Source organism: Ascaphus truei, chromosome 5 (assembly GCF_040206685.1).
Source record: "Ascaphus truei isolate aAscTru1 chromosome 5, aAscTru1.hap1, whole genome shotgun sequence".
Lineage (NCBI taxonomy): Eukaryota > Metazoa > Chordata > Amphibia > Anura > Ascaphidae > Ascaphus > Ascaphus truei.
Window position 1 is genome coordinate 150,320,688 of NC_134487.1, and position 27,086 is coordinate 150,347,773.

Here is a 27,086-nt window from a genome sequence, read left to right on the forward strand (position 1 = left end):
TTGTTCAGATTACTGAAAGGGCAGCTTGGAGACAATTTAGTTTTTAAGTTGTTTGCTTTCCTAAAGTAGATTTCTGTTTGTTCTTTCAGATAATTCCATGGGAGCTCATCTTGTCTCAGCAAACCCCCAATATTTACTAAAGATCCCTATAATTTTTGGTGCCATTGAATTATATTGTGTCACAAAATCAACTGTACCTTCTTGTTTTTATTTTTCATATCTTAATGTTTGTATGTCAAAAGTTTTGATCTTGTCATTTCACTCACAGTTTCAACAGCTTTATCAAGCAATTTCTGATTACAATCTCTGTCAATAAACTTTTGTTTTAAAGCTTCAGCCTGTTTTTTAAATACCATTTCACTCGAACAGTTTCATTTTAGCCTCACCAGCTGACCCCTTGGAATATTCTTTATCCAATTTGGGTTGTGATGACTGCTGGCGAGGAGATAGTTGTTCGCTTGAACAGATTTATAATATGTTTTCGTTTCTATGGTATTAGACTCAATATATATTTGAAGATTTAAAATTTTATGCTTTCTTTGATTTGCTTGAATGTGAAATGAAGATTCCTATCATTGCTGTTTTAAACAACTCTAGTTCATCGAAATATCCCTTCCAGATGAATATTACGTAATCTATTTAGTGCCGCAAGAGCACCAGATTCGCCCCATATGGGTATCGTCCTCCTGTATGCCCATAAACAGACTGGGAGCGAATATGGTCCCATGGCGGTACCACATATCTGTAAATAGAATTGTTTATCAAACATAAAAAATTATGATTCAAGATTAATTTAATTCCTTCCAACACAAATTTAATCAATGATGTAGATGTTGTGTTGCTATGTTCGAGAACTCTGGCTATGGCTTCACAGCCCAACTGATGTGAAATTATTGTATACAGGGATGTAACATCTCCTGTCACAAAAATGTATGTTGATTGCCATTGAATGTCCTCCAGTAACTGCAGAATATGTGTGGTATCCCTAAGGTGGGAACGTAATCTCACCACGTATTGTTGAAGGTGGTGGTCTATAAATTGAGACAGAGGGGAGGAGAGGGAACCAATGCCCGATATAATAGGGCACCCGGGCGGTCTTTGTAAGTCCTTATGGATCTTAGGGATCATGTAAAAAATTGGGATCCTTGGATGAGAACATAAAAGAAAGTTATATTCATTTTCATTAATGATCTTATTATCCAGACCTGTCTTCAATATAGTTAACAATTCAGCTTGATATTCTGGTAGGGGTTTTATGTTCAATGGACGGTAGGTGTCTTTGTCTCCCAGGATATGCCCTGCCTCCTCTAGGTAGTAAGTCGCATCCATTACAACTCTACCCCCCCTTTATCAGCTGTATTAAAAACAATTTGGTCATTATTCTCAAGGTCCCTTATTGCTTTGATCTCTTCTTTATTAAGATTGCTTTTTTGGGGTCTATCGATTACATTAATTTTCTCTAGATCGGCCAAAACAATTTCAGCAAACATTTCTTCTAAATTGTCCCTTGCAAATCTCGGATAAAAGATTGAAGAGGGTTTACATTTAGTAAAATGACTATCCGTCATACTGTTATTACTTTCTAATGCACTTTGGTTTGTATTTTTTGCAAAAAATCTTTTTAATGTCAGTTTCCTTATGAATTTTTGGACATCTATATAGATGCTGAAGTTGTTAAGGCCACAGACAGGGGCAAATGAAAGTCCCTTGCCCAATATTTGTTTTTCATTATCAGTCAAAGTATGTTTGCTGATATTGAAAATATTGTTTTGATGTTTAAGTGTTCTAGCCTTTTTTATTTGTGTGTTTTTCTGATAAGTTTTTTCCTTTCCTCCTCTTGTGCACCTTTTTTGTTTATTCTTTTCTTTGTATTTGATGAATCTATCTTCCTGTCTGATTCTCCTCTCTGAAACTCCTGGTCCCTTTCCCTTTTCCAATCTAAAAAAGAGAACGTAGGTCTCTTTTCTACTTTGGAATCCTGTTTTTTCTGTCTTTAATGTCAATTGTCTGTTTACCACCAATAGTACTTCTAGACGCTTCAATACTGAGATGTTATTTATTAGGGAGTATAGTCTCCAGATAATCCTCGGATTTGTCGTCAACCAGAAACTGACGTGAAAGGGCATCGGCCTTAACATTCTTTGAACCTTGTAAAAAAAATTATGCAACTAATTTTTACAGATTTATTATAAATGATTCTTTCTGGTAATGTACAGGTTATTAAGAATTTATATTAGTGTTAGGTACCTTTGAGATGTGGTCTGCCGTGTAGGTGCTCAAGAGTTTACAAAACTTTGGCCAAAGAGTTAACTAAAAGACCATTTAATTCAAAAGATATATATATATATATATATATATATATATATATATATATATATATATATATATATATATATATATATATATTTAGGCACTGTATCGTTTATAGGTGTCATTGGATGTGCACTGAGCTCTGTCTGTGTTTCATGTTCTGTCTCTGGTTTTAAAAATATATATTGCCATGCTCAGTAGCACTCCTCTGTGACACATATGCTTATATATATGTTGTGGTTATTTTGGGGGTTCAATATGAGCTTGTAGGTGTCCTGTATGTTTTAGAAACCTTGTAAAAAAGAAATAATTAAATTGAAACTAAAAAAGAAAAGCGACCAGTGGGCTTGTCGGGCACCTAGGCGTCGCGCGCATCCGAAGAAAAGGCAATTTTTGTGGTCGGTTAAGATGTTGCTAGGATTCTCCATGCCCTCCAATATATGCCCCCATTCTTACAGAGCTAGCTTAATTGCAAGAAGTTCACGGTTACCTACATCATAATGTTGCTCAGCAGGAGAAATATTTTTCAAGAAAAAGGCACATAAGTGGAGTTTGGCTTGAGGTGTCCTTCTTTGTGATAGAATGGCTCCGGCCCCGACATCGGATGCATCTATCTCTAAGGTGCATGGTAGTTTGGGATCCGGATGTATGAGGGTGGGTGCCAAAACAAAGGTGTTTTTTAAGTGATCAAAAGCTAGAATGCCAGCTGGTGACCAGGAAGCAGGATCCGCACCTTTCTTTGTCAAGGCAGTAATGGGAGCTATCGCAGAAGAAAAGTCCTGAATGAACCTGCGATAATAGTTTGAGAAGCCCAGAAAGCATTGTACGGCCTTAAGAGTAGTCGGGCATGGTCAATCCAGGACTGCCTTTACCTTAGCTGGATCCATGGTGAGGCCGGTGTCAGAGATAATATACACCAAAAATGCCATGGAGGTTTGATGGAACTGACATTTTTCCAGTTTGGCAAAGAGTAGTCATTTATAGTCATTTTAGATTCATCCATAAACCAAACCAATATGTTCAACACCATATACATCTCTCAAATGTCATATTTTTGATAACCAAATTGAAGGTTCCTTTTTTATTTTCTACATACAGTACTCTAGACCAGGGGGGCGCAATCTTTTTCCCCTGCGTCCCCTGCTGGCTTTCCCACTCTCCTCACGCCCCCCCCTCTTACCTTGATTCAGACGTCCTGGCGTCATGACGCCACATTGTCATGGCAAAGTGACATCACATGACCCTGCAGCTTCATTTGATTCCGCGTTGCCATGCGACACATTACCAGGAGGGTCTGAATCAAGGTAAGTAAAGTTTACCTTACCTTAGTAAGGCCCTTCAGCTCCCCCGGCATTAATTTAAATGCTTTCTGGAAGTGAGCGTGGGGCCTCTGTAAATCCTGCACCCCCTGCACCGAATCTCGCACCCCCACTTTGCGCACCGCTGCTCTAGACATATATTTATTTCAATATGTAAAAAATTAAAGGCTTTTTTAAAATGTGATATTTTTTTTATATTTGAGAAATATTAGTTTTTCTTTCTACATACTGCATCATTTTTGTGCACAATAGACTCTTTGATAATTAACCTCCCTGGGCTTAGTATTTTAGTAAAAAATATTTTTTCTCAACCTTTGCTTCTTTCTGGATGTTGCTTCATCAATGCACCACTGATCTTTGGCCATAATCTTTCCTCTTCAGAAGACATTCAAGAAAATGTAGACCACTCTTATTCCCCCACAACTTATTAATTTCCATATTTACAGTACAGCCGCGGCCCCTTTTATTCTTCAACATCACCGCATTTCTCCGGGATTTTTTTCGAATTCCATGCACTTGACCGCGTTCATGCCGCATTCTGACCGCATTCATACCGCATTCATGTGGCATTCACAGCAGCGGTTGATGCGCGGTTGATGTGTTTATTGATAATGGTTCGGATTTAATTGGTTGCAATTCTTCGCGTGTCCGCCAAATGGCAGATATTCATGAATTGTAATGCGCATGCGCTTCAGTAATGTGTCGACTTGCAGGTGTTTCGTTTAATACCACAGTGGTCTATTGTAAATTGGCCTTGGAACTGAAGGAAGAGGTTACAATAATGCATCAATTTAGGCTTTTCATATTAAAGAAAGACAAGCACCAGTTTCTGGTCTGGTTATTGTCCAGAGATTCCCGCCGCCATGAGTGTACAAGTGCAACCCGTGTTCCAAAAACTTGAAAGAACGTACGCTTATTTAATATGGGTCGCGATTAATGCAACAGATGATAAGATGGCAACAGTTGTTCAAATTTATCAGTATTTTATCGAAAACTATGACTTTTACAAATTTTTGCAAGATCCTCATGTGTTGAAGCGTGCAAAAAGAAAAAGTTATGTAGCGATCCATGTTTTTTTCATATTGATCCCGAATTTATTGGAGGGTATTGGTGTGTATCACCGGGTTTTTCCTGTATCTATGATCATACAGATGGAAAAAGGCGGAAGGTCATGTTAAAACAAACTAAGAAACGTCAGTCGCTGGCAAGCAATGCGCCAGCACCAGCACCAGCTTCCAATAACGGTCCGACCGTCAGTGACAACCCTTGCTGTCTGTCCACGCACGGATACCTGCAGCCTGAGCCGGATTTCGCGTACAGTTTCGAGCAACTTGCATGTACCTAAGCGATTTCCAGCCTCATCAGCTGACTACAGGTGTAGTAGTCACTGTCAATGACGTGTATGATTAAGAATACTGGACTGGCAGTGGCCCGGCGCCAGCTGATTGGGAAATTCTATGGTGAGTAATGTTGCCGTATTTTATTCTGGTTTTTTTATTTTGAAAATATCAATATCAGTGCGATTCAAAAGTCAAGCGATTCTCCTATAAGCAATATCATTGGCTGAGCAGCTTCTACAGTAGATACTGCACAATTGGTGAAAAGCTAGGCGCATGCGCATTGGAACCTTCTTGAAACGCATATGCATGTCATTACATCGGCGGTAGGCGCATGCGAATGTGAACAGAAGACGCCCCCCTAGAAAATTATTGGTGGGAATGACTGTGGGAATTTCTTTAGGGGACTGACCATTACAGTAAAACTTTTACTTTTGTTTTTCCTCAGAAATGAAAACTTTGTCATCTCATGCGGAAAACAGCAAATGGAGGGATTCCGATTGATAATATCGCTTTTTGTAACAATGACTGCACGTTGCTGAATCGGATTTAAATACCTGAAATAGTATGCTGATGTTTTCAGACCGTATACAATACTTTTTTATATATACTGTATAATAAACCCGAGAAAAAAAAAAGTATGCGTTTATTCTACATGTATTCCAGTACATATGTGTATTCTATACCCGTACAGCATGTATTGTTTTAATACTCTTGTGATGTACAGTACTGAGCATGCCTACAGTATACAGTACAGTATGCCTGGACAGTACTGTACATTCTAGAAACACTGTATTTTGTTACAGTATAAAAGGAGACAATGGAACAATTTAAAACAAATCAACATTTTCTTTTAAAAGTAGAGTAAGTACAAAAACATTTATTTACAAATACTGTACAATGTAAAAACATTTTAAGTGTACAGCAATTCAAAACATCAACAGGTGTATGGTTCACTGCTACTGAAAACATTTAAGTACAGAAAGTCAAAACATTTACAGTCAGTCAGAATGGTTTACAGTCACATGGTGTTATTAAAAAAAATTCTTTATTCATAAAATATACAAAACGCAACATCTCCTTTATTAAAGTACAGCAAGTCAAAACATTTACAGTAGGATGATATACAGAACAGTAAGTCAGGCCTGCACAACTCCAGTCCTTGAGGGCCCCAAACAGGCCTGGTTTTCAGGATAACCTTGAAAACTGGGCCTGTTTCCGGCCTTCGGGGACTGGAATTGTGCAGGTCCTGTGTACAGTAAGTAAAAACATTTCTTTATTAATACAAGTTAAAACACGCAACATCTCCTTTATTAAAGTACAGAAAGTCAAATCATGTACAGCACAACAGTATGGTGTTATTAAAAAAAAAATTTTATTCATAAAATTTAAAAAACGCAACAGCTCCTTTATTAAAACATTTACAAAAACATTTACAAAAAATAGACAACAGTTGAACAGTCACACAAATGCGTACCCCACCAGATTGTCCTTCCAGGGCCGATGCTTTGTATGGCGCAAAATGCCATTAATGGCGTCTCGAACGCTTTTCATTAAAGGATCTGTAATTGAAAAAGAGCGCCGCAATTCCTACACCATAGTCTTTCTTAAATTTTCAGAGCGCCTTTTTTTTGCAATTTCCTTCATAGTTCACTTTGTAGGCCCACTCGCAGTACACCAAGTAGGACACGTGGTGCTTAAACATTAACATTGCATACTTTTGGGGTAAACCAGCACTCATCACCCTATACTTCTCCCTGAGTGGATTGGGCAGCTCGCACAGGATGATGTCAGGCACCGTATCGATGCAAGCGTATTTAGGTTGGGTTCTGGGAGCGGGTGTGCTTCTGTGAGCGGGTGTGCATGTGGCGGCGTGCAATGGTAGGTTGTCTGGGAGGAAGCTTTCCTCCTATCTTGTCGCTGTGTTGTCTCCTGGCATGGTCTTGATGGGGTTGTCATGTTATCCTCCTCCTCAACGGCATACATGTACACAAAATCTTGTGTTGGAGGGGGTGCGCTTGTTGATGGAAGGTGGTCAAAGGTCCCATTCATCACATCCATGCCACCCTCCTGCTCTGGCGTTGGGGATACAGGGGCATGAACACCGAGCAAATGATGTATCCCCGCTATATCAGTCTCTATCTTCTGCATCCATTGATCCATATTTAGCATGGTCTCCAGAAGCAGATCTATCTTTGCCAGCACAATAGAGTTCCCGGGGATATCCACACTTACCCATTCAGCATGTGGTCTATTGAGCTGGTTCTTGTGCATGGCATGCTGTGGACATCTGGGTGGATGGGTGCTACGGAGGATGAGATGGGGGTTCCATGGAGAGAAGCGGCAGCGTCGCCGAAGAAGGGTGGAGGAGGTGACCTGTGGATTTCCGGGAGAGGAGAAGCGTCAGCGTCGTCGAAGAGGGATGGAGAAAGTGACCTGTGGATTTCCGGGCGAGAAGCGGCAGAGTCGTCTAAGCGTAATGGAGAAAGTGACCCGTGGATTTCAGGGGCACCAGCGGCAGCATCGTCGAAGAGCAGTGGCGTAGATGGCCTGTGGGTATCCGGGAGAGCGGCGGCAGCGTCGTGGACGAGATGTGGAGAAGATGGGCTGTAGATTTCCGGGAGAGCAGCGGCAGAGTCATCGAAGTGTATTGGAGGAAGTGGTCTGCGGGTTCGATGGGTGGGCTGCCATTTGTTTTGCATTGAGTGTACATCACCGTATTTCTTCTTGACATAATAAGGCTTACGTGTATTGAAACCCTTAACCTTTGGGGTCAGCAGAAGGTTTTCTTTATTAGCCTTAGCCTGTTGCTTTGGCCTTGGCTTGGGAATGGCTCCTGCCTTTCGCTTTTTCTGCGTGACAGGCACGGCAGAGGCGAGTGGCTACTTGCGTCCGTAGAATCGGGGTTGATCCATGGAAGCAGATGGCATAATGCAGTATCTGGACAAGGGCAAGTTCAGATAAAGATCATCGAGTGGTGGGCTATGCAAAGTGTGTAACCTTTTATGCATGGCGACGAGTGGACGTACTCAAATGTGAGTCATTAACGTATAAATACACCATCCATTTTGTGGATTCACTGCACATTGAATACACATCGACTAAACATCGAATATACATTCTTGTGTTTGTATTTCTTTCTACTCGCAGAAATGCCTGTTAAAAAGATTTCAAAGGATCTCAGCATGAGAATTAAGGAGATGTACACGAGCGGACACCGAATTGCAGATATCCAACGCTGGTTAGCTGCTTCTGGCCAAGTTGTGCCATCAACCACCGTGTGCTATCATGCACACGGAAAAACCAAACAACGCATGAGGACACCAACGGTAACTAACGCGTAAGTATATTTATATAACTATATAATGCAGTATATCTATTATTGTTTATATTGCTGCATATTAATATAACTATATAGTATAGATCTATCTAATTTTATTTTTATTTCGGTATATTTATATAACAACAGTATATAATACAGTATATCTATTATTGTTTATATTGCTGCATATTAATATAACTATAAAGTATATATCTATCTAATTTTATAGTTATTTCGGTATATTTATATAACAACTGTATATAATACAGTATATCTATTATTGTTTATATTGCTGCATATTAATATAACTATATAGTATAGATCTATCTAATTTTATAGTTATTTCGGTATATTTATATAACTACAGTATATAATACAGTATATCTATTATTGTTTATATTGCTGCATATTAATATAACTATATAGTATAGATCTATCTAATTTTATAGTTATTTCGGTATATTTATATAACTACAGTATATAATACAGTATATCTATTATTGTTTATATTGCTGCATGTTAATATAACTATATAGTATAGATCTATCTAATTTTATAGTTATTTCGGTATATTTATATAACTACAGTATATAATACAGTATAATATTATTGTTTATATTGCTGCATATTAATATAACTATATAGTATAGATCTATCTAATTTTATAGTTATTTCGGTATATTTATATAACTACAGTATATAATACAGTATATCTATTATTGTTTATATTGCTGCATATTAATATAACTATATAGTATAGATCTATCTAATTTTATAGTTATTTCGGTATATTTATATAACAACAGTATATAATACAGTATATCTATTATTGTTTATATTGCTGCATCTATAATTGTTTACTGTAAATGATGTGCTGTACTTGTGGCCTACTGCACTGTAACTTAACGGATTGTTGTTTTTCTGTACACTGTAGGGAGACAACTCTTCTGGTCGACAAAATAACTGAAGTGAATGATGAGAAGAGTGCCTTAAGGGTCAAATACACTCTGCTGCAAAATCATAATCTCACTGTATCCGAGAACAGCATAAAGAAGATGAGACGCAGAATTGGATGGAAATATGGACGTGTGAGGTTAGTACTGGACAGTACAGGAGGTTAAAGTGTTGTTTAAGAAACTGTACTGTACCTATAAAATTATTCCTTGTCATTACAGAGCGTACCCTATGATAAGGGATGTTAACAAGATCAAGAGAGTGGTCCAGGCCCAGGCATGGATTGACAGTGGAGAAACTTTCCAGGATTGCATCTTCACTGACGAGTCTACTGTTTCACTGGAGAGATTTGCCACCTTTGCATTCCACAAAAAAGGTCGCATATCTATGAAGCCGCGTCCAAAACACCCAATGAAGATGCATGTGTGGGGTGCCATCTCTAGGCGTGGACCAGGATGCATCGTCATCTTTGAAGGTACAGTAAAATGTATATCACACACTTTTGCCTTATGCACTGTACTGTACTAGTGTGCAGTTTTTGAGCACTTTTCTTTTCTTGTTATAGGAATCACGATTTAAAGCTTTTTTCCAAGAGCAAATTGTGCCTGAGATTGTGGAATACATCACACGTGAGTTCCCAGATGGTCACCGTTTCTACCAGGACAACGATCCGAAGCACACCGTGTCAACAGCGCATATTCTTGAGCGCGGTATCAACTGGGTGAAGATGCCAGCGGTGTAAGTGCGGTAACCGTGTCTCATTTTTTCCCACTGTTTTTACTGTGTACTGTATCTTTTAACTAATTGTCCTTTTTTTCCCCCTCCAATGACAGATCGCCAGACTTCAATCCTATCGAAATGGTCTGGCATCAGCTGAAGGACCATATCCTAAAAATCGTGAAACACTCCAAAAAGGATGAGTTGGCGCAAGGCATAATGAGTTTTTGGAACGATGTGCTCACCGTGGAATGATGCAATAAATATATTGACCATATTGGTAAATATCAAGATGGTTTAGGCAGGCTTGTGAACTTCGCAAGCAAGCAGTGGTGAAGTTATAGATGCATGTGCAGTAATCATCAGCTATTTAGCTCCCTTCCCAAAGAGGATTACATGCAGGCACAGAGAGGTAAACTCGGCTAGGGACTGACGATTAAAACCACAATGACAAGCTTTAGAAACGGAATGGTTCTGGAGAGGTGTCGATAAGAGGTTCAAATCCTTGAGCGAGCCTTGTGTGTGTGTGTGTGTGGGAGGGGGGTACAGGGTACAGCTGCATGAAGGATTAGCTGTACTGTAGTTCAAAGACATGACATATTTTCAACAGGCAGGTCATCATAATAATTGGATCCCCACACCCCCAAATACATAAAAACCACACAAATCAACCATGTGCAGTCAAACGCACAGTGTCGCAGTCAAAAGCTACAGCACAGATTGAATATCGTAATATCAAGATGGTTTGGGCAGGCTTGGGTAGAAAAAAAAAATACGAGAAAAATAAATATATATTTTTTTGGTCACTCACTCTTGAGCTTTGCAAGCAAGCACTGGTGAAGTTATAGACGCATGCACAGTAATCATCAGCTATGTAGCTCCCTTCCCAAAGAGGATTACACGCAGGTGCAGAGAGGTGATACTCGGCTAGGGACGGACGAGTAAAACCACAATGACAAGCTTTAGAAACGGAATGGTTCTGGAGAGGTGTCGATAAGAGGTTCAAATCCTTGAGCGAGCCTTGTGTGTGTGTGCGTGGGGGAGGAGGATTCAGGGTACAGCTGCATGAAGGATTAGATGTACTGTAGTTCAAAGACATGACATTTTTTCAACAGGCAGGTCATCATAATAATTTGATCCCCACATCACCAAATACATAAAAAAACACACAAATCAACCATGCGCAATCAAACGCACAGTGTCGCAGTCAAAAGCTACAGTTCAGATTGAATATTGCAATGTCAAGATGGTTTAGGCAGACTTGTGGAGAAAATAAAAATAAAAAATGACGAGAAAAAAAAATATATTTTTTTTGGTCACTCACTCTTGAACTTCGCAAGCAAGCAGTGGTGAAGTTATTGACGCATGCGCAGTAATCTTCAGCTATGTATCTCATTTCCCAAAGAGGATTACACGCGCTAGGGACAGACGATTAAAACCACAATGACAAGCTTTAGAAACGGAATTTTTCTGGAGAGGTGTCGATAAGAGGTTCAAATCCTTGAGCAAGCCTTGTGTGTGTGTGGGGGGGGGGGGGTGAGGGGGGTACAGCGGCATGAAGGATTAGCTGTACTATAGTTCAAAGACATGACATATTTTCAACAGGCAGGTCATCATAATAATTGGATCCCCACTCCCCCAAATACATAAAAACCACACAAATCAACCATGTGCAGTCAAACGAACAGTGTCGCAGTCAAAAGCTACAGCACAGATTGAATATCGTAATATTAAGATGGTTTGGGCAGGCTTGTGGAGAAAATAAAAATAAAAAATGAGGAGAAAGAAAAAAATATATATTTTTTTTATCACTCCTTTTGAACTTCGCAAGCAAGCAGTGGTGAAGTTATAGACGCATGCGCAGTAATCATCAGCTAGCAAGCAGGAATGTGATTGAAACCAGAAAGACACACATTCAAAGGAATGGTGTGGGAGAGGTGTACTGTAATGTAGATAAGATAAGAAGTTGAAATACTGTAGTGCAGTAAATTAGCCTGTGTGTGTGCGGGGGCGAGCAAGGGGAGAGCGGTGTACATGCCGAAATGTGATACTGTTACAGTACACACCTATGCATTTCAACAATGTTCAAATGAGACATACAGTACTGCACATGCATGTATAAATATGCAAATTTACAATTACTACGAGCGCACATGCAGACTGTGTACTGACGTACTATAGGTTGAACTGCTAAAGTATTAGACTTTGAAAACAACAGCTCGCGAACGCTCCCCTGAGTTTTTAGACGGTATTGCAGTATTGCAGACAACGCTAATAAAATACAAATATTACGAGCGCTAAAATACCGGAACATATGTGTGTGTGTGTGTGTGTGTGTGTGGGAGGGGGGTACAGGGTACAGCTGCATGAAGGATTAGCTGTACTGTAGTTCAAAGACATGACATATTTTCAACAGGCAGGTCATCATAATAATTGGATCCCCACACCCCCAAATACATAAAAACCACACAAATCAACCATGTGCAGTCAAACGCACAGTGTCGCAGTCAAAAGCTACAGCACAGATTGAATATCGTAATATCAAGATGGTTTGGGCAGGCTTGGGTAGAAAAAAAAAATACGAGAAAAATAAATATATATTTTTTTGGTCACTCACTCTTGAGCTTTGCAAGCAAGCACTGGTGAAGTTATAGACGCATGCACAGTAATCATCAGCTATGTAGCTCCCTTCCCAAAGAGGATTACACGCAGGTGCAGAGAGGTGATACTCGGCTAGGGACGGACGAGTAAAACCACAATGACAAGCTTTAGAAACGGAATGGTTCTGGAGAGGTGTCGATAAGAGGTTCAAATCCTTGAGCGAGCCTTGTGTGTGTGTGTGCGTGGGGGAGGAGGATTCAGGGTACAGCTGCATGAAGGATTAGATGTACTGTAGTTCAAAGACATGACATTTTTTCAACAGGCAGGTCATCATAATAATTTGATCCCCACATCACCAAATACATAAAAAAACACACAAATCAACCATGCGCAATCAAACGCACAGTGTCGCAGTCAAAAGCTACAGTTCAGATTGAATATTGCAATGTCAAGATGGTTTAGGCAGACTTGTGGAGAAAATAAAAATAAAAAATGACGAGAAAAAAATATATATTTTTTTTGGTCACTCACTCTTGAACTTCGCAAGCAAGCAGTGGTGAAGTTATTGACGCATGCGCAGTAATCATCAGCTATGTATCTCATTTCCCAAAGAGGATTACACGCGCTAGGGACAGACGATTAAAACCACAATGACAAGCTTTAGAAACGGAATTTTTCTGGAGAGGTGTCGATAAGAGGTTCAAATCCTTGAGCAAGCCTTGTGTGTGTGAGGGGGGGGGGGGTGAGGGGGGTACAGCGGCATGAAGGATTAGCTGTACTATAGTTCAAAGACATGACATATTTTCAACAGGCAGGTCATCATAATAATTGGATCCCCACCCCCCCAAATACATAAAAACCACACAAATCAACCATGTGCAGTCAAACGAACAGTGTCGCAGTCAAAAGCTACAGCACAGATTGAATACCGTAATATTAAGATGGTTTGGGCAGGCTTGTGGAGAAAATAAAAATAAAAAATGAGGAGAAAGAAAAAAATATATATTTTTTTTATCACTCCTTTTGAACTTCGCAAGCAAGCAGTGGTGAAGTTATAGACGCATGCGCAGTAATCATCAGCTAGCAAGCAGGAATGTGATTGAAACCAGAAAGACACACATTCAAAGGAATGGTGTGGGAGAGGTGTACTGTAATGTAGATAAGATAAGAAGTTGAAATACTGTAGTGCAGTAAATTAGCCTGTGTGTGTGCGGGGGCGAGCAAGGGGAGAGCGGTGTACATGCCGAAATGTGATACTGTTACAGTACACACCTATGCATTTCAACAATGTTCAAATGAGACATACAGTACTGCACATGCATGTATAAATATGCAAATTTACAATTACTACGAGCGCACATGCAGACTGTGTACTGACGTACTATAGGTTGAACTGCTAAAGTATTAGACTTTGAAAACAACAGCTCGCGAACGCTCCCCTGAGTTTTTAGACGGTATTGCAGTATTGCAGACAACGCTAATAAAATACAAATATTACGAGCGCTAAAATACCGGAACATACTGCACCGACACACTTTATTCGAGCAAATACCCGGTATGTACCTGGCAGATACCTGGAATGCGCCACTCCTAACCTCTGACAAGCCCCGTTGCATTTGCCTTCCCAGCCTGGGTTCATGCCTGGCTGATGGGCGGCTGATCTGTTAAATGATAATGATTAGGATTTAATAGGCTGCAATGCTTCGCGTGTCTACCAGATGGCATAAATTCATGAATTGTAATGCAGTTTATATATATATACTGTGCAGTATTGAACCCAGCGGGAATAAAATGCTTCAATCCCTGCTTGGAAAATAACTCAATGTACTCGGGCAGAAAACAGTCACAAACCTCAATACACCCGGGTATACCCGAATTCGTGGGACTAGCCAAGCTCGAATAAAGTGTGTCGCCAGTGTATGTGTGTATGTGTGTGTGTGGGAGGGGGGTACAGGGTACAGCTGCATGAAGGATTAGCTGTACTGTAGTTCAAAGACATGACATATTTTCAACAGGCAGGTCATCATAATAATTGGATCCCCACACCCCCAAATACATAAAAACCACACAAATCAACCATGTGCAGTCAAACGCACAGTGTCGCAGTCAAAAGCTACAGCACAGATTGAATATCGTAATATCAAGATGGTTTGGGCAGGCTTGGGTAGAAAAAAAAAATACGAGAAAAATAAATATATATTTTTTTGGTCACTCACTCTTGAGCTTTGCAAGCAAGCACTGGTGAAGTTATAGACGCATGCACAGTAATCATCAGCTATGTAGCTCCCTTCCCAAAGAGGATTACACGCAGGTGCAGAGAGGTGATACTCGGCTAGGGACGGACGAGTAAAACCACAATGACAAGCTTTAGAAACGGAATGGTTCTGGAGAGGTGTCGATAAGAGGTTCAAATCCTTGAGCGAGCCTTGTGTGTGTGTGCGTGGGGGAGGAGGATTCAGGGTACAGCTGCATGAAGGATTAGATGTACTGTAGTTCAAAGACATGACATTTTTTCAACAGGCAGGTCATCATAATAATTTGATCCCCACATCACCAAATACATAAAAAAACACACAAATCAACCATGCGCAATCAAACGCACAGTGTCGCAGTCAAAAGCTACAGTTCAGATTGAATATTGCAATGTCAAGATGGTTTAGGCAGACTTGTGGAGAAAATAAAAATAAAAAATGACGAGAAAAAAAAATATATTTTTTTTGGTCACTCACTCTTGAACTTCGCAAGCAAGCAGTGGTGAAGTTATTGACGCATGCGCAGTAATCATCAGCTATGTATCTCATTTCCCAAAGAGGATTACACGCGCTAGGGACAGACGATTAAAACCACAATGACAAGCTTTAGAAACGGAATTTTTCTGGAGAGGTGTCGATAAGAGGTTCAAATCCTTGAGCAAGCCTTGTGTGTGTGGGGGGGGGGGGGGTGAGGGGGGTACAGCGGCATGAAGGATTAGCTGTACTATAGTTCAAAGACATGACATATTTTCAACAGGCAGGTCATCATAATAATTGGATCCCCACCCCCCCAAATACATAAAAACCACACAAATCAACCATGTGCAGTCAAACGAACAGTGTCGCAGTCAAAAGCTACAGCACAGATTGAATATCGTAATATTAAGATGGTTTGGGCAGGCTTGTGGAGAAAATAAAAATAAAAAATGAGGAGAAAGAAAAAAATATATATTTTTTTTATCACTCCTTTTGAACTTCGCAAGCAAGCAGTGGTGAAGTTATAGACGCATGCGCAGTAATCATCAGCTAGCAAGCAGGAATGTGATTGAAACCAGAAAGACACACATTCAAAGGAATGGTGTGGGAGAGGTGTACTGTAATGTAGATAAGATAAGAAGTTGAAATACTGTAGTGCAGTAAATTAGCCTGTGTGTGTGCGGGGGCGAGCAAGGGGAGAGCGGTGTACATGCCGAAATGTGATACTGTTACAGTACACACCTATGCATTTCAACAATGTTCAAATGAGACATACAGTACTGCACATGCATGTATAAATATGCAAATTTACAATTACTACGAGCGCACATGCAGACTGTGTACTGACGTACTATAGGTTGAACTGCTAAAGTATTAGACTTTGAAAACAACAGCTCGCGAACGCTCCCCTGAGTTTTTAGACGGTATTGCAGTATTGCAGACAACGCTAATAAAATACAAATATTACGAGCGCTAAAATACCGGAACATATTCCGGAAAAAAAAAATACTGCATCTGCCCACGGTTATCAGAGTTGCGCCGATACGGCCGCTTTTGGATAAAGGCGGCTGCAGCTGTATGGGCATCTAGAAAAAGAATGGTCAGGTTTGTACAGGGAGGATAGCCTTCATCCTTCAGAGATAGCCCTCAACATATGTAATATGGTCTGCAGGATGGTGTGGGAAGAGCTCTTGGATTGGTACGGGTAAATGCAAATTTGAAGGGATAAAATTGCCCAGCTTATGGCGGTGGAGTACTGTTCAAACTGCATGTGGAAATGATGGATCTGTGATCCAGTTGGAAATAAGGTGAGGAAGGTGTTAGTGGGCTGTGGATAAGGTAACCTGTCTGGTGATGTCCTTCTGGTTTGGCTGGTGATATTTGAATATCTCCTACTAGGCTGGTATGGCAGGTGGTGTTTGGGGCATCATATACGATGTAGGTGGATTAATATCATTTGTGGGTGCACTCTGACCCTGCTGTTATTTGGGGTATGTTTCCGGAGAGGTGTCGATAAGAGGTTCAAATCCTTGAGCGAGCCTTGTGTGTGTGTGTGGGGGGGGGGGGGAGGGGGGTACAGGGTACAGCTGCATGAAGGATTAGCTGTAATGTAGTTCAAAGACATGACATATTTTCAACAGGCAGGTCATCATAATAATTGGATCCCCACCCCCCCAAATACATAAAAACCACGCAAATCAACCATGTGCAGTCAAACGAACAGTGTCGCAGTCAAAGCTACAGCACAGATTGAATATCGTAATATCAAGATGGTTTTAGGCAGGCTTGTGGAGTTCGTGTTTAATTGGTTGGTTATTGGATGGTTAAGGGAACAAGGGGTTAACTCAAGACCTCTTGACATAAGTTTTTCTAGGAATTCCTAATTTTATTAGAAGATGCTAGACTGAGTATGAGTCACCTTGCCATTTTCAGGATTGAAGGTGATGTTCTGTTTCCATTTTGTCTGTTCTGTTAGTGTCCATTTTGTGTGTAAGAATGTGTGTGTGGTGTAAATGAGATTTGCTCAAAGTATATTTACGATTGTGTTTTAATAATCTGTAAAATGATTGGTTTAAGAATTAAGGAGTTGTTAGTATATTCTGCCTGGTAACCTATTTTAAACAAAGGAATCAAAAATGTATAAAAATCCTGCTTAGAAACTCTTTTGGCAGAGAGTCTCATTGACTTTTGTGTGTATGATCATACTAGGTATTAAGAAAATAAACTACTCATTATCTACGAACCCATGTGTGTGAGTTTGCAAACCACGACAGTATGTTCATAAAATGCCTTACAGCTGCAAAGAAAATATGGTGATAAGTGACAGGCTGGTAGGTTAGAAATATGTTTTCTGGCTGGAACGCAGATTAGTATATCCAGCCTATAATATTAATATTAAGCCTGTCAGGATGATATCACTTGCTGCTTGCACCTACCATATGTAACAATATCACTGAAAGAGACTAACAAATTCATATTTTCTATGTGCTGCTATGCCAAAAGGCTCTAGTTCATATAACTGAATAGGTCAAAAAGGTACCTTATGGCTTAACAGTGATTAGTTAATTTAGATCTGCAGCCCATATGTTGGAAGTCAGAACTGTACAATTCTGGGGCAGAAATCGTTCCAAATATAGCAAAGAAAAAATCCTGATGTTTCTTTTGCGATTATTTCTTTGATAAATATGGTTCAAATTTTGTGCATCAATATTGCACTATGTTTGCCTTGATACGTACAGTATGTCCTTCTACAGTAAATCTTGTTATTCACTGTTTTCCTGAAGTGAATTATTGCCATTAACAACCAAGAGTGAGCTTTGAATTGTAAGTATGGTCATACTACAGGTTTAAATTCCACATAACCGTTACATGCAATGGGAGTGTATATTTCAAAAGGATTGGGGTTATTATTCCAGACTTATAACGTGCAAAGCAAATGCAATCTTCAGTCCCTCAGGGACAATAGTGTTTCACAAAACAGTAATCTGTTTGGAGAATGAGCTTTGACTGCGATTTTAAATTGGAGCTTCAAATGCAAGTGGAGTTAATAGGATTTTACATGTGCTGTGAATTTTCTTAACCTTCTCTCTCTCTCTCACTGGTTGACATGCAAAGCGCGACGTTGTCTTTTTCATTAACAGCGCTTTATGTCTGACATATCTCTGTGCCAGTGCAGTGTGGATAGACATCTTAAAGCAACTGTAATCAAAATGTACGCTAGTGAAGATGAGAATTAGCTGTTTTTCTATTTATCTGAAAATGTCAGCAATTGTATATTTTGATAGGAAAGCATTTGCTATTTCAGGCTGCAGAATTACATGGTGGAGATGTGGAATAACATAAGACTACAAGTATACCATTGCAATACAATGATTTAACAGCACTGTATACATATCCATAACATTTTAAATGGTAAACAAAGTATACTTATGTGTGTATACAGTAAGTATATAAAGTATGTTTATATGTCTATGACTGTATATATGATTTTTTTTACAGTAATGCTATTATGACTATTTAGTATTTTACTATTACCTATACTTTGCAAATGTAATTAAAAACGTACGATTATATGGTAAACTGCATAACTAGTCCACCAATCCGGCGCTCAGAAGAAACATGAGCTGCTGAAAAATATGCTGTATAACTCCGTAAGCCTCCCTGTATATATTAGTAGAGAAGGGTGACATTTTAGGGTGGATTTGAATCGCCCTGGATCGGTCGGTTCCTTTGGCTCGGGATATAATAATAATAGCATGTTCTTGTATAGCGCTGCTAGTTTTACAGAGACATTTTGCGGGTACAGGTCCCTGCCCCATGGAGCTTACAATATATTTTTTTGGTGCCTGAGGCACAGGGAGATAAAGTGACTTGCCCAAGGTCACAAGGAGCCGACACCAGAAATTGAACCAGGTTCTCCTGCCTCAAACTCAGTGCGTCAGTGTCTTTACTCACTGAGCCACTCCTTCTCCCGTACATCTGTGGATCTGTGGATCTGTGAATCTGTGAATCTGTGAATCTGTGAATCCCCATTAATTTCACATCTGGGGGATCCCCTGCTTCTCAAGATACACACCTCTTTAGAAGCTGCCGGTATCTCTCTTCAGTTTTAATGTCCCGGGCACGTAGGCAAATTGGAAGCCTTGACTGTGACATTTAAACGTCACAGAGCTACCAGCAGCACCTATAGAGGAGTATATCTTGGGGTGCAGGGGGTCCCCAGAGCTGAATTTAATGAGGTTCTGTTACGACGACCGCCTGCTTCAAACTATTAAAATATATATTATATCACCTCGTGTTGCTAATGTTGAAATGATGATATGATTAAAATAATTTTAATTAAAAAAGAACATAATAAAATAATGTTATATAGAGGGATATGGTAATTATGTCAATGACCATTCCCTGATGACATGTACCAATTCCTGTTCAAAAGTCAGTTTTGAAAAGTTGTGGTTATATGTGCCTCAAGCAGTCGGATGCCAAATATATATGATCCTACTCCTTAAACCCAGCTTAGTAAGCTAATAACCCCAGAGTAGATGGAGGTATACAGTAGAAGCTTAACATAAGTATATAATGTAAGGTGATATATCTAAAACATGGAATGATGAATATCGTAATTATTTTAATCATATCATCATTTCAACATTGGCAACACGAGTGCAGTCCTTGGGGTTTCTTTTTGTTTGTTTTAGTATTGTTACCCTTATCCCCATTTGCACCTTTTTGCCACTCCATACTACCCTACACACTACTATATATCTATGTCAGGTGATGCGGGAGTCTTTCCCATCTTCCCCATTTTCCCTTGATCCTGTAATTCGGGAAGCAGGGGGTCCGCGAGGCTGAAATCAATGTGGTTCAACTCAGGAGACCCCCTTCTACCGCACACTATGAATAAAAATTACATTAAAGCAGCTTCATTACCTTAGCAGATAGCCGCTGAGGCAATGAACGGGTTAAGGAACAATAGCTGCTTTATTGAGGGCAGTAAAGTGGGTACTTGGCCCTTCATTCACCCCCTCTGCTCCCAAGAAACATTATAATATTTACTAGACACCAATATAATATTTACCAATATAATATTTACTAGACACCAATACACAACCCACACCCTTTGCCCAAACATACAACCAGAATTGTATTTTTATACACATGATTGATACCAGAGGCCAGTGGGTGTTCCCAGGTGGTCCCCACTGGTATGTGTGTGCCTCCAGGTGGTCCCCGTGGGTGTCCGAGGGCCCCAACAAGGTTCAGCCTGGTCCCTGTGGGTGTCTGGGGTTCCTTGGGTGGTTTCCACGGTGTCTGTGGGCCTCCAGGTGGTCCCTGCAGGTGTCCGGTGGCCCCAACAGGGTCCCCGGGTGGTTCTCACGGGTGTTTGGGGGTCCCTGGGTGTTCCCCATGGGTGTCTGGGGCCCTCGGGTCGTTCCCACAGGTTTTTGGGGTCCTCAGGTGGTTCCCAACAATGTCTGAAGGCCCCACAGGGGTCCCTGGGTGGTCCCTGTGGGTATCCAGGGGTCCTCGGGTGGTTCCCATGGGTGTCCGGGGGTCCTCGGGTGGTCCCCATGGGTACCCACTGTCCTGCGGACCATTCCTGTTTTTAAAAAAATGAATGTGGCTTACATTACAATAAATACACCCCACTCCCCACCAAACACATACAGTACAGTAATGGGCAAAATAACTATTATCCAGATAAGGATAATAGCTCATTTGCCCATTATTAAATCAAACATTAGCCAGGCAGCATAAATAAAGTAAATAAACCTTTCTACTTACCCCTGCAATTCTGAAGGGCATCCTCGTCAGCATACTGCAGGGCCGTGTGCTCCATTGCCAGAAACAATACGTGAAATAAAACAATCTAATGGCCCCTAACCCCTTAAGCACCTTAGTGGTTAATAACCACTATAGTAATTAAGGGGTTAACCACCGTCCCCTGCTAACCACCCACCCCGGACCCACTATATCCCATCCTGTACCCATTGATTGGCATAGTGGTACATGATACCCATATAATATGGGCACGAAAAGACACTATATCACTCAATGGTCACCCTAATAAAAAAAGCATGAAGGCCAAAATGAAACAACAATCAAACATACTGAATACACAAGCACATTAACACCACAATCCAATCAATAAAAACACTAGCCAACAAATGAAAAAATATAAGCACTTGCCAACATATAAAATAAATATAAGCACTACCCCCCCCCCCAAAAAAAATAATTTAATTTTAACCATTAGCCAACAAATCAATTCATTAATAAATCCACTATCCAACACCAATTATAAGCAGGAGCCAACACAAGAAATAATTAATTAAAAACGCTAATCAATCGGATGGAAAAATATAAATACGCCAGCAGAATGACAAACAATTAAATCAAAAAAATAAACTGAAAGAAAAAATAACACAAGCATTTGTAAAAAAAAATGCATTGGCTAATACTGTATTTATCTTTGTAGGGGCACAGATTAATACATTATCTGTCAATGGGCAATGAAAAACATTAAAAAAATATATACAATCCAAAAACCTGAAAAAATAAATAAATATACATACTGTACATTGAATATTTAATTTACAGTACCTTTAGAAGCGTTGGTCCTCTGAACCCAGGGGTATCAGGAAACTCTCGTATAGTGACGTCATCCAACTCAATCCGACGCCACCCACCTTGAAGATCCGGACGAGTTAAACAATTTAATTGATCTTCTAACACCTTCTTCTTTCTTGATCTGTAATTATTTCTTTCTTTTCTTCTTCTTCTTTCTTCATATGTTAATCAAAAAACCCAATGGTAAATCCACAACACGATGTTGACTCGTCACCTACTTGAGCTCAAATGAGGTGTCAAGGCCTTAAATATGGCATACAACGTCACATTTTTTAGTCAGATGGTACAGCTCCAATCTGACTGGACGCTGTATCATGTGCCCGCCTCTTTTTTTTGTGAAGCATGTGATGTCATCTCCAAGGTTCTCTCTTTCTCCCCATCAGCTATCTCTTTCTCCCCCTCAGCTATCTCTCTCTCTACCCTCAGCTATCCCTCTCTTTTCTCCTAACTATCTCTCTCTCTCCCCCTCAGCTCTCTCTCTCCCTCAGATCTCTCTCTCTGTCCCCCTGTAAGGAGCGTGGCTAGGCTCCGTCCTCCGGACGCACCACACCGCTGACGGGGACGCACAGGAACTGCCGGTTGTGTGCAAGCACCACACCAGGAAGGATATTCCGTGTTCTCAGCTGCCTGACGTCACCATGGGGAGCAATCTCGCCGGCGACTGGGTCACCACACGCCGCGTATCTCTTGCACGCGCACGTTGCGTGCCTCATGCTTGGTAATGCTGGGATCAACTTCAGCTGTGTCTCACCTGATCTCCATCCAGGCTCATCCTATCAGCGTTCTACTTATGTGTGACAACACTGATCCTGATGCCTTCCCATTGGCTCTTGTCCCTTTTAATGCCCAATCAGCCCTCTGATTATTGCTGAGCATAAACCTTGGTTGATTGTTAACAGTTACTGTGCCTTCGTTGAGCTTCGTTCTGACCCCTGCTTGTACCTGGACTTCTCCCTTGTATATCCCTGGACATTGGCTTGTTTTTGGACTCCTGCTCTCTCCTCTCCTTGACCTCGGCTAAGGATCAAGACCACTCTTCTCTCTCCAACTCCGGACCACGGCAAGTACCACGACTTACCTACACTCTCCTACCCTGACTCGGCAACACGACCCTGACTCTGCACTCTGGACTTGTCACCCCAGTTGTAGGGCGGTGGTTATATACATCCCCACCTCAGCCTCATGTTCTAGTCCAGTTTGTGGTGAGCACACGTGACACCCCTCAGCTATCTCTCTCTTCTCCTCAGCATTCCCTCTCTCCCCGACAGCTATCTCTCTCTTTCTCCCCTCAGCTATCTCTCTCTCACTCTGTCTCCCCCATCAACTATCTCTCTCTCTCCCCTCAACTATCTCTCTCACCTCTCTCCCCTGAGCTATCTCACTCTCACACTCTCTCTCTCCCCCCTCAGCAATCTCTCTTTCTTCCCCCAGCTCTCTCTCTCTCTCTGTTTCTCTCTCTCTCTGTTTCTCTCTCTCTCTCCTATCTCTCTCTCCTATCTCTCTCTCCTATCTCTTTCTCCTATCTCTCTCTCCTATCTCTCTCTCCTATCTGTCTCTCTCCCCACTTGGCTATCTCTCTCTCTCTTCCCACTTGGCTATCTCTCTCTCTTCCCACTTGGCTATCTCTCCCCCCCCTCAGCTATCTCTCTCCCCCCTCAGCTATCTCTCTCTCTCCCCCCTCAGCTGTCTCGCTCACTATCCCCCATCAGCTATCTCTCTCACACTCTCATCCTAAGCTATCTCTCTCACTCTCTCCCCCTCAGCTATCTCTCTACCTCATTTCTCTCTCTATCTCTCTCTCCCCCTCAGCTATCTCTCTACCTCATTTCTCTCTCTCTCTCTCTCTCTCTCTCTCTCTCTCTCTCTCTCCTTTCTCCTCCCTCAGCGGTCTCTCTCTCTCTCCCACTCAGCTATTTCTCTCTCTCCCCCCTCAGCTATCTCTCTCTCTCTCCCCCATCAGCTATCTCTCTCTCTCTCCCCCTGCAGCTATCTCTCTCTCCCCACTCAGCTATCTTTCTCCTCCTCAACTATCCCTCTCTCCACCTCATCTATCTCTCTCTCTCTCTATCTCTCTCTCCACCTTTTGGGCACCAATCCTAAGAAAAGACATTATGGAACTAGAGAGAGTGCAGAGAAGAGCCACCAAATTAATAAAGGGGATGGACAATATAACTTATGAGGAGAGGCTAGCTAAATTAGATTTATTTACATTAGAAAAGAGGCGTCTAAGAGGGGAAATGATAACTATATACAAATATATTCGGGGACAATACAAGAAGCTTTCAAAAGAACTATTCATCCCACAGGCAGTGCAAAGGACTCGGGCCATCCCTTAAGGTTGGAGGAAAGGTGATTTCACCAGCAACAAAGGAAAGGGTTCTTTACAGTAAGTGCAGTTAAAATGTGGAATTCATTACCCAAGCAGACTGTGATGGCAGATAGAAAAGATTGGTTCAAAAAAAGGTTGTACAGTATATCATTTTAGATAGGAAAGGTATACAGGGATATACAGTACCAAATATGTATACATAGGAAGGATGTTGATCCAGGGATTAATCCGATTTCCAATTCTTGGAGTCAGGAAGGAATTTATTTTTACCCTTATGAGATATCATTGGATGATATGACTGTTTTTTTTTTGTTTGCCTTCCTCTGGATCAATAAGTAAGTATAGATATAGGATAAAGTCTGTTGTCTAAATTTAGCATAGGTTGAACTTGATGGATGTACGTCTTTTTTCAACCTCATCTACTATGTAACTATGTAACTATGTAACTATGTAACTATGTTATCTATCTCTCTGTCTCCACCTCATCTACTGTATCTCTATTTTTCTCTCCCTCAGCTATCTCTCTCCTCCACCTCTGCTATCTCTCTCTCCCCACTCAGCTATCTCTCCCTCCACTTCATCTATCTCTCTCTTTCCACCTCATACATCTCTATCTCTCCCCCTCAGCTATGTCTCTCTCTTTCTCCCCCTATCTATCTCTCTCTCCCCCCTCATCTCCCTCTCTCTCGTCCACCTCAGCTATCTCTCCCCTCCCCCTCAGCAATCTCTCTCTCTCCCCCTCTTAGAATTCAGGGAAATTTTCTATGAATGGTTAAGGGCATATATGAAAAGCCAACAGCAGCAATTATGGTTAACAACCAAATGTCAAACAGGTTTTGTTTAAATAGAAGGACCCACCAGGGATGACCCCTATCCCCCCTGCTGTTTATTCTGGCCTTGGAACAACTGGCCATATATTTATAAAATATTAAGGCATTTGAAGGGATAGAAATGGAAAGCGCGAGAGTAAAATCTCACTGTTAGCGGACGATATGCTTCTGTTCATATCCAACCCAAAGCACTCTGAACCAACTATTATAAAACTATAAAGAACTTTGGATCTTTCTCGGGATACACTAGAAATTTTAGCAAATCAGAGACACTCACAGTTTGCCAAGAGCTACCTAAACCTAATGTCGGAGTCACCTTCCATTTTAGATGGGACCCTGGTCATATTAAATACCTACAGTATATGTAAACTGGATCTAAAACCTATTATGTTTATGATGCTGATGCTGATGATGTTTATGAAGGGAATTATGAAAATGTAGAGACCTTCTGGATAGAAATTAGCAGTGGAGGCAAATGTATAAAGTAAATGTTTGTATGGATATGCTATAAACCACCAAATATCTGTGAGATTGAGGAAGGTAAAATACTTTTGCAAATGGAGAAGGCATCAAAACTGGGTCATGTTTGCATAATGGGGGATTTTAATTATCCAGACATAGACTGGGGAAATGAGATTAACATTACAACAAAAGGAAACAGATTTTTTGGGGTGCTTAAAGACAATTATATGAACCAATTTATTGAGGAATCAACAAGGAGAGGGGCAGTACTGGATATGGTAATATCAAACAATGTACTGTAGAAGTAATAACAAATATTAAAGTCCTGGAACATTTGGGTAGCAGTGATCATAACATGTTCTCATTTGAAATAAATTATCAAAAAACAGAGTACAGTACTTGGGTTCAACAAAGACCTTAAACTTTAGAAAGGCAGATTTTAATAAACTGAGGTCTAATCATTCTAATCATGAGTAACATTCTCCCATTTCCGCTACCCCAAAGGACCGCTCCTTTTTTAGGGGAGACGAGCCACTCAGGCTCTGCCCCAAAAGGAAAACAAGGAGGGGGAAGGGTCGATTATCGCAGAGACAGGGAAAAATGGGCTTATCAGGAACAGAACCAAACACGGGGGAGATCCAGAAAAAACAGGAGATACAGGTGATAAATCTTTCATCCAAAGCCCTTAATGCTAATCACATAAGTCTGCTGTCTAAAGGTCTATCATACTGCCCTACTAATCAAATTGACATTTTCGACACGGTTAAGGATCTCAATCTATTTTGCCATAAGCTGAACCTACATAAGTTTTTAAAAAAACGCAGAGTATGGCAAAATAGAAATACACCTTTGGAACACATGAGCACACAGGATTGTGTGAATATTGAGAATATGGAGGGTTTCTTAGAGGAAAGCGCTAGACACCCAGGTGAAGGTCCTTTCACTACTCTCAAGAACAAATCCCTATTCATACCACCACCTGACACATGTGCAAATGTAGACTTGTTTTGTCAATTAGTCACGAAAGAACTTGAATCAATAAGGGTAAATAAGGGGGAACAAAATCTTACCTTTAACGAACGACTGGCTCTTCAAGATCTAGAATCTGACACTACCATAGTTCTTAAACCCTCTGACAAGGGAGGCAATGTTGTACTATTAAACAAGTGTGACTATGTAAGTGAATGCAAACGCATTCTATCCGATCGTAATTGTTATAAAATATTACAAAGTAACCCAACAACTACGTTCATGAAAGAACTCACAAATATACTGACAGACGCCTTGCAGAATAGACTAATCTCCAAACAGGAGCATGATTTCATGCTAGTCAAGAAATCGCAGGTAGCGACTTTCTATAGCCTACCCAAAATACACAAAGGGAAACTTCCCCCTCCGGGTAGACCTATAGTCTCAGGGTTCAATAACATCACGTCCAATGTCAGTGTATATCTGGATAATTTTTTACGCCCTTACGTCACATGTCTCCCTCCACATCTGAAGGATATAAAAGATGTCCTCCTTAAAATTGAAAACATCATACTAG